The 12,712-nt window shown below is 38.8% G+C and overlaps 1 protein-coding gene across 10 annotated transcripts in view; it reads left to right on the forward strand.

Moving 5' to 3' along the window:
* TRIM9 (tripartite motif containing 9) overlaps positions 1-12,712 on the forward strand; it is a 104,673-nt gene that overhangs the window by 38,361 nt on the left and 53,600 nt on the right. The window lies entirely within an intron of this gene.

A 12,712-nucleotide genomic window follows, 5' to 3' on the forward strand; every position in this document is an offset into this window, starting at 1 on the left:
ATGGTAAAGAGAAAAAAGAATTCTTGTACAACAGCAACACCTAATTTTAACAAAGAAATAGTAAGGAATTAAATTTATATCATACTTAAGAACAGCTCTGGGAATCTCATCTTTTCAAGGAACTAATAGTTTCTGGAAATAAGGAGGAAAGACATTTGGGGGTGAACACTTGTCATTTGCTGTGAGATGCTCTACAATCTATTCCCTCTACCTGGGATGAAAACATCATTGAAAGTCACAGGAGAGCCAGGCTGTGCCGCCCACACTTGGCGGGTGCAGAATGGAGCAAGCTGCAGCTCCAAACAGGCCTTTCCCTGCACGTTGCTCTCTCTGCCTGATGTCAGCAGCAGATTCAGTCACCTCACATAACCCACCCTTGCTCGTGCAAGCTTTTAACAGGCTTTTCTTTGGAAATGATTGCACAGTTATTTAGTCGTTTACAAAATCAACCAATTCCCATGGTGAGATTTATTTCTGTGGGAGTCAAATCTTAAATCCTAACCAGCAGAGCGAAAATCTGTTGTCATGGAAACCATCCCAATTTCACTAGGCTGGAGTTGCAGTTCACTCGCTTTGGAGATGGATTGACAAAGATGCAGAGGGAAAGGGTGAAAAGGAATCAGACATGGCTTCAATGCATTTTTCTGAACAATATTGATGATCACTATTAATTTTACTTTGGATGAAAAATTGACCTATAAATACTGGACTCTAACAAACCTTTCAATACTGGGGGGAAAGCCCTAAATATGTTTTAGAAGCTATTTAAGATAATCCCCCTCACAAAAGATAACCAAAAGAGTTTCTGTTTTGCCAGTGAAGAAGATCATTTATTAGAATAAGATTGTGTTCTAGTTTGTTCTTAGACTAATTGAAGCCATGGTAGTGAGAGGGAGAGTTATGCAATTTCCTTATATTCAAGTTTTATAAATTAAATGTTAGGAGTATGCATCTCAAACTCATAGTCAAACCAAGCAAGTCTGCATACCAGTTCTTCTTCCTACGAACTTACGGCATCCTGAGTTGACTAGAAAAGACATGTGTATAAATAAGCTTTATTTATGCCTTTCTAAAGGACAAGACATTTCTGAGGGTGGGTGGAGGTACCAGCAGAGGTGTTATGAGTCATCCCAATTCTTACTCCATGGCCCCAGTCTTCCTGCTCCCTCTGAGAATTTACCACTTTTCAGATTAGTCATACATTTCCTCCTAAAGGGCGTTCAACCAGATACATCCTTTAAATTACAGTGATGGCATTGTGAGAGGGCATGCAGACCAGAGTTAGCAGTTGCCATGTGACTAGATTTCAGGTGCTGCGGGGTGTCTGCAACAGAAGTGACAGCATGGCCAGGGGAAGGGCATGAGGGATGACAGTCTTCATCCAAGCAGCAACAGCTTCCAATATCAGGTATTCCAGATAATTGAGTGAAATATTTCTAGGAGTCAGGTATCAGATTCTCGAGGGGTTTGTAGGTGTCTGTTTAAATTCAGAGATTCAACTGAAAAAATGACAAGGCTATCTGAAAAAAATACTTATTTTTTTCTACACAGCATTGGGTCTTAGTTAAGAAAGATTAATTATATACAAGGAGAATTTATTCTTGGGGGAAAAAATGCCCATTTTAAAAAAGCATTAAGTATTTACAATATAATATACAAATCTTAAATTTACAGCTCAATAAACCTCTACATATATAAATATACTTATATATGTATGCATGTATATACACATATATATATGTATATATAACTACCACCCAGATAAAGGTGTAGAACATATCGGAGAATTTCTCCAAAACAATTTCCAGTTACTCTCCCCACCTACCAAGGTTACCATTCTCCTGACTTGCATCATGATAGATCAGTTCTGCCCGTTCTCGAACTTCACATAAATACAGTTTGTATTTTTTGTGTGTGTCTGTCTTCTTTTGCTCAACATGGTATGTTTTTTTTGGGGGGTGGTAATTAGGTTTATTTATTTTTTAATTTTTTTAATGGAGATGCTGGGGATTGAACACAGGATCTTACGCATGCTAAACATGTTATTTACCACTGAGCTATACCCTCCCTCCTTAATATAGTGTTTTAAAATTCATTTATGTTTTGCATATATCATTACTTTGAATGTTTTCATTGCTGAGCAGTATTCTATTGTATGAATATATGGAATTTATTCATGTTACTGTTGACAGACATTTGGGCAGTTTCCAGCTTGGGGCTATTATAAAGCTGCTATGAACATTTAATCTAAGTCTTTTGTGGACAAATGCTGTCATGTAGGGTGGGTGTGTATTTCACTTTACTGGGAAGCATCAGTTTCCCCAAGTGGTTTTGCCATTTTAACTCTTACTAGAACATGTGAGGCTCTCCACCCTCACCAGCACTCAGTGTTGTCAGTCTAGTGGTCTCTCCTTGTGTGCCCTTTTTTCTAAAGAAACTCTTCAAAGAAGCTGTGCTGATGTCTGCCTCAATGTTGTAGTGGGGTCCTGAGGTTAGCATTAAAATGTAGATGTTGTGATTAACATTTCCTAGCCTCCCAATGACCCCATGCCTTTGAAAACAGTAGCTTTTCTAAGATAAATAGAAGTTCAAGGTGAGCTGAAATTCCAGGGTAGCCTTAAACTGATGATCACAACAGGCTGAAGTAGATAGGAGCACTTTGGTATCCAAAACACATGTCCTTTTAGGCTTCTGAAATGAACAATAGCCACTAGCTCTGACGAGACCAAGAATCTATTCCCTGTCCCTATTTTAAAATAGCTGAAATTCAATAGCTGCCTCCAGCCTGATGGGGAAACCTCACCTTGGTGATTAGCCATAGGGCTGTTGAGCTAGCTCAGTCTCACAGAACTTCTAGATTACCAGGAGGTCAAGTGCCTCAGAAACTTCAGATGTGTATGAAAAGAGCTGAATAGCCATTTCTTGTTCCTTAACTCAACCTTGAAATGTGTCCGCAGATTTCAGTGGGCCAGCTTCTTCTTCTTCTTTGTGGCCATGCTACTTTCCTTTGGAAGCTTGCCCAAGGGAGTAAGCATTGGGCTCCCGACTGACTGCCTTCTCAGGTGTATTAGGTTTCTGTTTCCACAACCTTCATGACCTAAAACAATGTGGATCTTGTATCTTGTATTTCTGTACGTTCAAAGTCCAACACACAGGGCTGATTCCCTTCTGGATACTCTGAGGAGAATCTGTTTCCTTGCCTTTTCCATCTTCTAGAGGCTGCCTGCACCCATTGGCTCACGGCCAACTTCAGAGCCAGCAGTATGGCTTCTCCCTGATCCTTCTTCTGTAGTCACTCTCTCTCTCATTGACTGTAGCCCAGAAGGTCTTCTACTTTTAAGGACTCGTGTGATTGATTAGAATGGGTGCATCAAGATAATCCAGGCTGATCTCCCCAAAGTCCATAACCTTCCTCACATCTGCAAAGTTCTTTTTGCCACGTAAGGTAAGATAACACAGATTCTGAGGATTTGGGCGTGGACATTTTGGGGGCCATTAGTCTTCCTACTACATCAAGAAACAGAATCAATACCCAGGGATCGAACCTGGTCACCCTGATTCTGGTGTCTGACCCCGGCTCTCAGTGACGCTGCTGAGGCACAGGTGCTCCCTTGGAGTGAACATTCATTAATGCTGCTTAATGGTATAGGTGCCACAAATGTGGCTTTTATTCCTCCCAAGGTGTCCCAAAGGCTGAGAAATAGGTGGTAATGCCGCCCATTGTATTTGTTTCCCAGTGAAGTTTAAAGGAAACTTGTAACTTCGATCTCAGTTACAGGTTTGCTTAGCCAAGTGAGCTATTCTTTGATGTTTGTATTTTGGAGGTGCTTGATCTATCTACAAAGATAGATGAAATATGAAAAATATTTTTAAAAGAGATAGAGAGAGACCACTGTATCTTGCCATGCAAGTCACAACTTAATACTGGGAAAAAAGACACTGAAATTATTGAATGTTCAGAACATAAGAACAGTCATCCAGAGCCATCCTGATGTAAGCACTTAAGTGCAAAAAAAAGCCTCTTCTTTCTTTTATAATCTGGCCACCATTGTGATTTACCTTTGAAATTGTGTTAGAAGTGGGAAGGATTCTGTTCTGGGTCTAGAAGGTGCAGGATAGGGACAGGGGAGAAAATGTTGCTGGTTTTCCAAGTTCCATCTAAGAACAGTATTTCTAGTGGGAACAAAGTTATGAAGAGTATTTATTTAGGTTTCCTACCTAGTCCAAATAGTCATATTTTTTAAGTAATATATTTTCATAACCTATTTCTCTTCATTAATATCTAGGTAATTTATGAATTCAGTTTCAACTTCCAGTTTGATTCAAGGGTTATTTTGAATGGTATTTCTGAATTTCCAAGAGATGCATTAAGTGGAACACTTGCAGGACTGTAGTGAGAAAGGAGAATCAAAATTATTACTTAATTTTGACTTAGTAATGGACAGGTGTAAGTTTATGTGTGATAAAAGATGGGAAGGTAACAGCTTGCAAAGGAGAAAAGCATAGCAAAACATCCAAATTCATTGGTGAGTGGGATTAAAATAGTAAAAGAAATGTGATAAAGCCACACATTTTTTAAAAAAGGAAAAACAGATTGTAGCAAATAGAAATATATATAATATTGATGGACTAAAGCCAACTATATCAATTAATACAATAAATGTAAATAGCCCAAATTTCCTTATGATAATGAAAAAACCATCAGATTGAGATAAAAACAAATGTAATTTTAAAATAAATGAGCAAAACTTTATGAGAGAGAGACAGGAGGGTATATAAAGTAATATCAAATGAAATGGAGTTCAAAACCAAAAGAACTAAGTGAAACATAGAAGGATAAGATCTAATGTTAAAGATATAAAGAAAGTATAACAAACAATGAAGCCACAGAAAAAGAAGGCAAAAACTCCTAAAAATATAGGAGAACACGATTCTTGTGGGGAATTTGATTACCTGTTTATTTTAGAATATTATAAGTCAAGTAGACAAATAATGGACAAAATATACGGTATCTGAATAACCCAATTAACACATTCAATTATGTTTACAAATGTGTTACAAAGGTTTATATTATACATATCATGTTTATATTATACATATCCTCTCCTGTAATAAGAAAGTATATTCTTCTTGTCTGCCCATTGCATGTTTACCAGATGTTGTGTACTTGTATCTGTCCACAAAATAATGACTATAAATTCAAAAGAGTAGAGATTTTGTGAGCCAGACATTTGACCATAATCTATTAAGACTAGTAATCTATGATTTCGCTTCCTCTCCAAAAGGCCATTTGAATTTTCCAGATCATTTTCCAGCTTTGGGCCCCTAAGGCTTTTGTGGTAAGCAAACACGTGTGGTGAGGACAGCCTTGCCCGGTCATCAGCAGTAGGAAGAAACTAGTTTGTGTAACATTTAGGTAGCATCCCATGGGCTAGGAACTCTTCTAAGGGCCTCACAAATAATACCAGTGGGAGCTGACACCTTAACTAGGGAAAGATCAATAAGATGCTTTTGAAAAAAAACTCACCCCACCCCCTAACCTTGGTAATTTTAAAATGCAAAATTTAAAAATGAGATTCCATTTTTTGCTTATGATTACAAAAATAAATATAAATGATAATATTTGGAGTGAGTTATATAGGCAAGAATACTTGCCTATATATCACCTTCAGCAGGAGTGTATATTAGATGATCACCTAGGGACAATATGATTTTCAAAACCCCCTAAATGTGAAAGTTTGCTGATCAGGCAATTTTACTTTTGGAAATGGGAATAATCAAAAATGTGTTCAAATATTTCCTACATGAATTTCATTTCAGCTCTTTGCAACAAGATGAAAACAAACTAAATATCCTAAACTAGGAGGTTAGTTAAATAAATTACAATGCACCTACACAATAGGCTACCCTACAGTTTATCAGTGAACAGTGTAGATTCTGGCCACAGGCTTCCCTGCTCTGCTCCTTAACAGCTTTGTGGCTTTGGACCACTTAACCTCCCTTGCCTTCATTCTATAACCTATAAAAATATGAATAATAATATTTCCCACTTTTGCTGGGTTATTTTGTGAAATATAAAGGAGTTAATATGTGTAAAGATTTGTAAGCAGTGCCTACCACATAGTAAATGTTATCAAAGTGTCGTGTGGTTACTATATAGTTGGATAGGCAGTAGCATATCTAGTCAGATGGAAAAAATATTCAGAGTATGTTAAGTGAAAGGGGCAGATTCCAAGACAACAATGGGTATATGACATGATCTCAGTTTTGTTGACATGCATTATATGGAGACATACATATCTGACTATAAGTGTATACAAAATGTCAAAATATAAACATCAAGGGTTAATTATCAAGGCTAGTAGCAGTGTGTCTCTGGTGAGATTGAGGGTTTTCTTTCTCTCTTCTAAGTCTTTTTATTTTCTGATTTTTCTGAAATGAGCATGTTCTGCCTTCGAAATAAAGATGGGAAAATCTATTTCTTAAGACAAATAAAGTCTTACTCTCACCAGTTCTCCTCATCAGAAACTTGAAGGGATAAATAAGAAGTCGTTCCTGTTTTGGACACTGAAGTCTCTGAAAAAACACAAAGCATTTCTATACGAAAAATAGTTCAGTGATTTTTTTTTAACCTTTTCATATATATTTCTAAGAGCATGTTTTAAACTATTTAGTGAAAACCCCTTATTGTAGAACTGGGAGTTTCTACTATATGGGGCATTTAAATACTACAGAGAACTGAAAATTCATAGATCTCAAATCTGTTTTGCTTGTCTTAAAACTGTCCCCTGGTAGTAGCAGACAAAGTGGAGTGCTATACCACCTGGAAGAACATGACAGGCCCGTGTGAATGTGAAGGCAGCTGGGGGGATCCAGAGAGAAAAGAGCTTTCTGGGAAAGGACTCAGACCTGCCAGTTGGGGCCCTAGAATTCTCCTGAGAGAAAAGGCAACATACACACAAAGGAGATCTGTCCTATGGTTCATCTCTGGGATGTAAAATCCAATATTTACACAAAGGCTTAGCCCAAAGAAGGCATGTTTTTTGATCCTCAGCTATAAAAACTTAGTAACTGCCTAACAACACACACATCATGGTTTAGACTATCCATAGAAAGGCATGCTGTCTGCCGGAGCCTTGGGCAGAGTGGTGTTGACCTTCCAGCCTGTGTGCCTGCTGCTTTATTACAGTTTCATGCCTTCAGTCACAACAGTGGCTGCACAAATTCTTTCACAGCTTCCAGCATTTTAAGTAAAAGCCATAGAGACATGGCAAATCAATTTTCCCTGAGAAACTGTGAACACTGGGGTGAGGCAACTGTTTTTTTGCTCTGCTCTGAGGCAAAAAGTGGCTCCTCTATCTTATTGCTGAAAAACCCTGCCATGTTGATTTGCATCTCCCATTTAAGAGTTTTCTGTCTAAGATGGAGAAATATCTGAAGTTTGGTGGATAAAGACTGTACAGAGTATTTCTGGAATTCAAACTCCAGCCAGAACTCGCTATGTCTTACTTGGAAAGCAAGTACTTCTCATTTTCCCTGAGAGTTGGAGGAGCTACTTTTCCGTTAATTGTTAAAATATTCCAGTCGTCTTCTGCTTCATTAGGGCACCTATGGGAGAGAACTTTTAAATGGACATTATTAAGCTCAGAATGGTGGTAGTTTCACTGTAATCACTGTAATGGCGGTTCCATGAGGGAAGGGATTGTGTCTACTTTCTTTATCATTGTTTCCTTAGCATGAATCACTGTACCTGGTCCATGGTGAAACTCTGTGATTATAGATTAAATTAATAAGTCATGAAGGGAAAATTATAATACCTATCTTGTATTAATCAGTTTTGCTGCAGTAAGAAAAAACCATCCAAGTCTCAGCAGCTTATAAAACAAAAGTTTATTTCTTGCTCTTATTACATCATAAGAAGCAGTCTGAAATTCCATTCTACATGTCTTTTTTCTGAGGCCTAGAGCCACTGTGTGGAATATGCCCTCTGGCATGCTGACCTGGCTCATACCAGCCCACAGCTCAAAAGAGTTGATGGTATACATCTCTTCCCAACTCTGTTCAGTAGTGCCATGTTGATGGCCTAAAATCAACTGTGTATTTACACCATGGAAATTGCCAAACACTACAAATCAAAATTTGTTTGTTGTTTTTGTTTCTTGAGAGTCATTTTATCAATACATCCCTGGATTTGTGTGACAAAAGGAGAGAACAAAAGAGCTGGCAGAAAATCTCAGTGACTTTTTAGGCTAAAGCAAATCACATGGCCAAGTAGGACAATGGGGCAGAGACACATGCTCTATCTACAGGAGGAGCTCCAAGTCCTGGGCAAAGATGGGGAGGGAACAAACAATAAAACAGCATACCCCACTGTCTGGATAATTATAATTGACCAAACCCCAAACTGGGACATGTGGTATGACAATAGGGTTTTAATGATTTATGTATATATATGTATCTTACTGTATAAACAATACTACTTATTAAGTGCTTACAATATGCCAGGCTTTGTATAGAAGAACTTTATATACATAATGTCATATAATCCTCACCAGAGTTCATTGATGCAGATACTGTTATTATCCTCATGCTGAAGTTGAGGAAACTAAAGCCTAGAAAATTGTATTATAAGTGGGGGTTCCCTGGACACAGATTCAGAGAGTTGCGTAGGGATGGTTAGTTGCTCAGTGGTCTCAGTAGACCCACCTACAAGGAAGTGAGATGGCCAGGACTGAGCAGAGGGAGGTGGTGACCTGAATGGGCTTTAGCCAATCCTGCAGGGAGTTCCAGAGCTGGGATGGCCCTTCAGGATTTTTCTCAAATCAAGGCAAGGGGCTTCTAGCCAGTCCCTAGCCATGGAATACCCCTGGAAGTGGGCATAGCCTTGAGCAATTCAGTTTCCTATGGCCAAGAGCAATTCCTTGTTTAATCTATCAACAGTGACTATACCCAGCTGCAATAAGGATGCATCAGCCATGAAAGGGAATCTGGGCAGAGCACCACAGTATGCACTGTGATTAGGTAGCATCCATGGTCACACAGCTAATAAAAGGCTAGGAGTTAAACCCAAGTCCATCTGCAAAGGAGGCAAGAATATACAATGGAGAAAAGACAGTCTCTTCAATAAGTGATGCTGGGAAAACTAGACAGCTGCATGTAAAAAAATGAAATTACAACAATATACAAAAATAAACTCAAAATGGATTAAAGACCTAAATGTAAGACCTGAAGCCATAAAACTCCTGGAGGAAAACATAGACAGAAAACTCTTTGACATAAATTGTAGCAATATTTTTTGGATATGTCTCCTAAAGTAAAGGAAATAAAAGTGAAAATAAACAAATGGGACCTAATTAAACTTAAAAGCTTTTGTTGATGGAAAGGAAGCCATCAACAAAATGAAAAGATAACCTACTGAATGTGAGAAAATATTTTCAAATGATATGGCTGACAAGGGGTTAATATCAAAAATATGTAAACAGTTCATAGAGTTCAACATCAAAAAACAAACAACCCAATTAAAAAATAGGCTGAAGACCTGAATAGACAGTTTTCCAAAGAGGAAGTCCAATGGCCAACAGGCACATGAAAAGATACTCAACATAGCTAATCATCAGGAAAATTCAAATCAAAACCACAATGAGATATCACCTTGCACTTGGCAGAATGACTATCATCAAAGAGAACACAAATAACAAGTGTTGGCAAGTATGTGGAGAAAAGGGAACCCTTGTACATTGTTGGAGGGAATGTAAATTGGTGCAACCACTGTGGAAAACAGTATGAAAGTTTCTCCAGAAACTGAAAATAGAACTACCATATGATCCAGAAATTTCACTCTTGGGTATATATCCAAACAAAAACAAAAACATTAATTCAAAAAGATATATGCACCCTGAGATTCCTCAAAAGACTAGGAATAGACTTACCATATGACCCAGGAATCCCACTCCTGGGCATATATCCAGAAGGAACCCTACTTTAAAATGACACCTGCACCCCAGTGTTCATAGCAACACTATTTACAATAGCCAAGACATGGAAGCAGCCTAGATGTCCATCAACAGATGACTGAATAAAGAAGATGTGGTATATTTATATTATGGAATACTATTCAGCCACAAAAACTGACAACATAACGCCATTTGCAGCAACATGGATCTTCCTGGAGAATGTCATTCTAAGTGAAGTAAGCCAGAAAGAGAAAGAAAAATACCACATGAGAACGCTATAGGAGGAATCTAAAAACAAAACAAAACATAAATACAAAACAGAAACAGACTCATAGACATAGAACACAAACTTGTGGTTGCCAAGGGGGCAGGGGGTGGGAAGGGACAGACTGGGATTTTAAAATGCAGAATAGATAAACAAGATTATACTGTATAGCACAGGGGAAAATATACAAGATCTTGTGGTAGCTCATAGTGAAAAAAAAATGTGACAATGAATATATATATGTTCATGAATGACTGAAAAATTGTGCTCTACACTAGAATTTGACACAACATTGTAAAATAACTATTGCTCAATTAAAAAAATGGAAAAAATGGAAAAAAGATACATGCACCCCAATGTTCATTATCAGCATTATTTACAATTGCCAAAATATGGAAGCAATGTAAGTGTCCATCAACAGATGAATGGATAAAGAAGATGTGGTATATATAAGCAATCTATATATTCAGCCATAAAAAAGAAAGAAATTTTGCCATTTACAACAACATGGATGGACTTGGAAGGTGTTATGCTAAGTGAAATAAGTCAGACAGAAAAAGACAAATACTGTATGATGTCACTTAGATGTGGATTCTAAAAAATACAACAAACTAGTGAATGTTTTTTAAAAAAAAAAAGAAAGATCCACAGATATAGAGAACAAACTAGTGGTTACCAGTGGGGAGAGGGAAGGAGGGCAAGGCAATCTAGGGGTGGGGGATTAGTAGTTACAAACTACTATGTATAAAATAAGCTACAATGACACATTGTACAACACAGGGAACATAGCCAGTATTTTATAACAACTATAAGTGAAGTACAACCTTTAAAAATTGTGAATCATTATATTGTACATCTGTAACTTACACAGTGTTGTACATTTATATGTCAAAAAAAAAACAACCCAAGTCCATCTGACTTTAAAGTCCATCCTCTTAACCTCAATGCCATATCAGTCCCCATTGCCCTGTCTCTTTTAATTGCTACTATCTGATGAAATAATGGCATTTCTGGTACATGTTTATGGCTTAAAGAGTGGCTGAACAGAATATTTGGATTTGAATCATTATAGAAAAGAGAGTAAATGGCGCTAGCTTTTGGTGTGAACGTCTGTGTGCTTGTGTATGGAGGTAGCACTGGGAAATGGGGAAGGGGATTATATGTAACTGTGTATTAGATTAAAAATGCATGAAGTCTTCCTTCTTTCTGTCCTCCACATAGCTTTTGGGTCAGGCTCACAATTGAAATGGTGAGACTGTGAGAGACGTGCCCGCTCAGGCCAGGGGGTCTGGGTCTGCTGCTGATGTGCTTCCTTACTCATCCTTAAAGCTTAACCTGGCCTGCTGAAGGGTCAGAGCCAGGGCCAGCTGCTGTCAAAGCAAAACAAAGCCGGACACTAGTTAAAGGGGTGAGGACAGGTTTTAATCTGTAATATACTGTTGCAGTAGGGGAAAGAGTCCAAGGTGAACTAAACTCAACTTTGAATTGCACAGAGGTGATTGGACATTTTAAAGAGAGAATGAAGGACTAGGGAAGGGGTGAGCAGGGGCTCAGTAGAGTCAAGAATGTGAAAAATTATAAAGTGGGAAGGGGGTTGGTGTGTGAAACACATCTGAGTTTATTAACTGGTGCTTACTGAGGATAGGCTCCCACCTTCCCACAGAGACTGGGAAGGGTGGGGGTGGGGGTTCCTGTCTTCACATGTTGGCTACAACAACAGTAAATTTTTTAGTCAGCCTTGAGTTTTCTCAGACAGACACTTTAAGGGGAACTAGGGTCACGCAAGAGGGATGCAGTCTTGAGCTGTTAAGACTTGAGCTGTTAAGATTATGTTAGTGTTTATTCAAGTCTTATAGGCCACAGTTGAGGCCTATAAAATCAAGAAGAGGGCTCAGAGGAGCCTGGCTAGAGTTTGGTCAAGGAGAGAATCTTTGTCACAACCAATTAGCAATAAGCAGCACTTTAGTGAACCAAGGCCCTACCTATAAGACTCCGCGGATACAAACCTCCTCCAAAGCCAAGAGCCTCCCCATACTCCACTGATGAGCTATCTCATACACACACACTCACATGCTCTCACACTCACATGCATACTCTTGTCCCTATTTTGTGTGTTTCAGTTCCCAGCCCAGCTACTCAGTTTGCAAATCGCAGCATGTTCACTGCCCCAGCCCTGCTGTTAGGCTAAGGGACAGGGTGGCGTCTCCAGGCAGCCCAGCCTCTCACCCAGCTACCTACAGTGAGCTGAGGCTACAATAGATCCAGGATCTTCCACCAACAGAGAAGCCAGAGGAAAGAGCCCTTCATGGGGGCAGGGAAGGTACAGACAGGAAAAATAGAAGTTTTAGCTAGAAGGAGAATCAGGCCCCTTGGGCAGCTCAGCTTGAAGGTTCCCCAGGTACTGGTCACTCTGTGAATTCTCATTCCTTAATCTCATTCCACACTCAGCCCAGTCCCTGCCCAAGATCTCACATCAGTAGGTGATAAAGCCAGC

This window comes from Camelus bactrianus, chromosome 6 (assembly GCF_048773025.1).
Source record: "Camelus bactrianus isolate YW-2024 breed Bactrian camel chromosome 6, ASM4877302v1, whole genome shotgun sequence".
Classification (NCBI taxonomy): Eukaryota; Metazoa; Chordata; class Mammalia; order Artiodactyla; family Camelidae; genus Camelus; species Camelus bactrianus.